The 4,256-nt window shown below is 38.6% G+C and overlaps 1 long non-coding RNA gene across 1 annotated transcript; it reads right to left on the bottom strand.

Moving 5' to 3' along the window:
- Positions 1-620: 620 nt before the first annotated feature.
- LOC124680332 lies at positions 621-4,018 on the bottom strand. The gene is made up of 3 exons (XR_006995488.1): positions 3,772-4,018; positions 1,936-2,109; positions 621-908 (listed from the first exon to the last, which is right to left on the bottom strand). It is a non-coding gene; the product is annotated as an uncharacterized LOC124680332 (long non-coding RNA).
- Between the last annotated feature and the right edge of the window lie 238 nt (positions 4,019-4,256).

Here is a 4,256-nt window from a genome sequence, read left to right as displayed (position 1 = left end):
CAGCCTTTGCCCGTTGGCATCCTCCGCCGAGAGGCGGTGGTGGTTCGGCTGCGCGGCAAACCCGGCCAGCGGAATCCTCGGCTGCGCAGCAGAGGAATCCCCCGCACTACGTCAGGTACCCAAATTGCCGGCACAAAAAGTGCCGGCAAAGGCACCAAAAGTGTCGGCAAAGTTTTTTCAAGGCATAAAAAAAAGTGCTGTATTTATTCCAGTCGAGGTAGGTCTTTGCCGGCACTTTTCGAAAAATACCGTTATATGTATGTCAAGGCACAAGGACGGATGCCAGTAATAGCTATTTCAGGCAGTTCAGTTTGTGCCTGTTAAGAGTTTTGCCGGCACTTTTAGTCTGTGCCGTGGAATCTTTTTGTCGGCACTTTTTGAAGATGCCGCGGAATCTTTTTGCTGGCACTTTTCCAAAGATGCCGTGAAATCTCTTTGCCAGCACTTTTCCAGAAATGCCATCCAAACTTTTTGATGGCACTTTTAGAGGATGCCTCGGATTACTTTTTCAGGTTTTTAATTCTGGTGCCGCTGAATATTTTCTTAGGCATTGTTTAAGTTGCTATATTGTCTACAAACATTCAAGCAATCTAGCAGTCAAGCATACATCAAACTCAAGAAGTCAAACAATGTTTAAAACCAATATTTTCAAGCAGTCTAGGTCTCAAACCAACATTCTGAAACATTCAAGGGTTCACAATCGAGGCATCTAATTTACATGACCAATAGGGTCCATCTCCACATCATGAACAACATGGTTCGAAACCATTAGATAAAATACACAACAAGGTTCATCTAACAGGGTTCATCTAACTGGCTTCCATCTTACTCCAACAGGGTTCTCAATTTTCCTCATTTGTTCCCGATTCGCTGCTTGTTCCTCCAATGTCAGCACAGTACCATCATATCTAGAATAAACAGACACACACCAAACATGACAAAAGTAGCAATGTTTCTTACCCATTGCGAAAATAAAATCAAATTGCAGCAACTAGTAAGTAGGAACACATTAAATTTACCAAGTACATAGGTACCTTGGTATACAGAATAGAAAGTATATATATTTATAGTAAAAACCAGTGAGCTCAGGCACTGGTTGGTACTCGATGACCCTGTTTATTGGGCCTCATGTTTTAGCTTGTGGTGCTTCTAGTCCTCCGGAAGCACCAACTCAACAAACATCAAGTGATTTTGAGGCATAAGCATTTCATTACAGGAAAGATATTACAGCAAATTCTATTACAGTACACAAAAAATCATTTGCAGCAACTAAATATCAGCTGGTTCTACACAGGTAATAGTCCAAAACTGAACATAATGGCTTAAAGAATTTTTTTTTTTCCTCGAACAATACCTTGTATCGAAATATACATAGAGAGCGAAACCTCAAGAGAATTATAACATAACTCCCTTTATCTTAACCATGCTTTGTTACAGCAAATTCTATTACAGGAAATATATTAGACAGTTAAACAGGGTCATTAGACAGTTAAGGCTCCCTTTATCCTTTCAATGTATTATAACATAACTGAGCAGATGAATAAGAATTAGGGAGGTTTGCTTAACCATGCTATGTTGGTTCTCACCAATGGGGTGGTATAAATTGAAGACATTAACCATGCTTAAAGTGGCTAAAAAGTAGGTCGTGCATTACAGAAAACTTGGGTCTATAGGAAAAAGTATATAGTAGTAGACTTTAAGCAACGAAGCATCATTTATACCTCGCCTCAAATCTTTTCAATGACAATGCAATTTTGGCATAACACATGTGAAAAAACCAAGCATTCATGCATAGGTGGGAAGAACGGGAACACTCAATTAGTATTCATTGTGCAAAATAACATGGTACAACTCTATATCTTTTAAATCCCCGGTTTGCAAATATGTGGTAGATGTATTATTCCAAACAGCTGAAAACATAAAGAAGCCACATACCATCCTTTTTCAGCATTACTGAACCACCTGAAGCCTTCATAGGTTAGAATAGACATCTGTGCTAGCCGATGCATAGTAAAATCCATCAGGTGTACTTGTGTTGCTGCTGTTTGGGGGTGTGGCCGACTGGGAACATCGGCAGCAGGCCAGCGGAAGTGAAGCTTCTGGTAGAATCTGCAAGCAAAATGAAAACCCACACTAGTGGAAAAGAGGCCTTTCGTCCCACCCTTTAGTCCCCGTTTTGAACCAAACCGGGACTAATAGGGGGTATTGGTCCCGGTTCATCATGAAAACCCTTTAGTCCCGGTTCGTTTGGACCCTTTAGTCCCGGTTGGTAATACAAACCGGGACTAAAGGGTGGTCTATGGGGCAAAACCCGGTTAGCCAATTTTTAGATTCTCAAAATTCCAAATGAAAATATGAAAGCAGGAAGATTTTAGTTTTACGCCAGAAATTCGGAATTTTATTTTTTAAATTTTTTAAAATAATAATTACATCATGCATAAAGATTACTATTACTTAACCATAAAGTTAGCCAATTTTTTAGATTTTCAAATTTTCAAGTTTGGCAAAAAAATATTAAAAAATAATAAATTAAAAAAAACAATTATAATACAAATTTAAAAAATTATAATTATAATACCATTACCACAACATGTACGTTATTAGTTTTGTTTATTAAAATAATTATTTGGAATTCGAATAATAAATAAGTGTGACATCGACCAACATGTTAATAGGATTGATATGATACTAGTATCACGACATGCGCGCGAAGCACTTGGAAGCGGGATGGGAAAGGAACTTGGAAGTTAAGCGTGCTAGTCTTTGGAGTAGTGGGAGGATGGGTGACCGAGCGGGAAGTTGGACCACGAGTAAGTAATTTGACTAGAGATTAAGGGTAGTTAGAGATTAAGTGGAGTTAGAAACTAAACTAGTTAAATAACTGAAATACTAGAAATTCTGAAAAAATAGGAAAAAAAAAGAGGAGCGAAAAATAATTGGGAACCAAATAGATAAAAAAAATAACGAAATAACCTTTAGTCCCGGTTCGTGTTACAAACCAGGACTAAAGGGTTTTTTTCCTCGACGCGCGCCAGCAGCCCACGTGGCGGGACCTTTAGTCCCGGTTTGTTTTACAACCGGGACTAAAGGGGGGGACCTTTAGTCCCGCCTAATTGGTCCCGGTTTGGAAACCGGGACTAAAGGCTCAAATGAACCGGGCCTATAGCCCCGTTTTCCACTAGTGCCATTATACTTATTTCTAAAACAGTAAACTATAGTTACGAATTGTGAACTGCTATAGACCGGAACAACCTTTGGACGTCAGTAAAATAGTCAAATAAAATGCCTATTTTTTGTTCGAAAAATATTGCAGGGAAGCTACGATACATGAAATCTGGGATCAAGTAGGACAAGTTAACAATCTAGCTAACAATCGGGAGTAAGTTTTCTGCAACTACACCAATAACACGGTCTCGCTCGCTCACTGCTGCAAGGATAAACAAACAAAAACAGGGGAAAACACAATAGCCCGAACCACTGTATTGTCATCAAAATCAGAAACCCATATGCTTTCTCTGGTTATTGTTAGCCACTTAGCCTTACACCTTTTTCGGGGAAAAGGAACTGCCAAGTCTAAGATAAAACTACATTGCCTCAATTAAATTGAACCCACCAATATCTAAGATAAAATTACTGTACTGTCAATTCAGGTTTCAAACATAAACTACTCCCATATGCTTTCCCTGGTTATTTTCTTGCAAAGATATCCTTTCGCTAACTGTATCAAGCTAATAAATTAACTCATGAAAGCAATTTAAAGCGGGAATTTACCTGCTCTTAAGTGCTTGCAGTGTTTCTTCATCAGATGATATTGGATGACTAGAGCTGTTGTCATGATTACTGCTTAACCCAAGTAACCTTTTCCTTCAGCGCCTGAAAATGCATGCTAGACTTAATAAAAGGACACTACAAATTATTGTATTTAATTCGGTTCACACATGTGGGTAGGGCAATGGGTGTACAACGCACTTGTTTTGACATCTTTGGCATGCTAAAGTAATGCATTTCATCTTGATAATAATTGTTCATAACTCACTGTTGAGCATGTAACCAGACGCCCAAACCAAAGTGTCAGGGGTACATATCTAAGAACAAGAAAAGCATATTCCAAGAATGTGATAAATATTATAATTGCCAGTATATAGTTTACCTGCAACTTTGAGACGTTGTACATATATTGAACCCCATGTTTAGCGGTCCCGCTTTATTTGTGAGCTATCTTGTATTCCAGAAAAATGTGTCACAAACAAAGTTAA

This window comes from Lolium rigidum, unplaced genomic scaffold (assembly GCF_022539505.1).
Source record: "Lolium rigidum isolate FL_2022 unplaced genomic scaffold, APGP_CSIRO_Lrig_0.1 contig_12949_1, whole genome shotgun sequence".
In the NCBI taxonomy this organism is placed as follows: Eukaryota; Viridiplantae; Streptophyta; class Magnoliopsida; order Poales; family Poaceae; genus Lolium; species Lolium rigidum.
The sequence above is the reverse complement of the archived record's forward strand: the minus strand, read 5'-3'. Positions and strand labels throughout refer to the sequence as shown.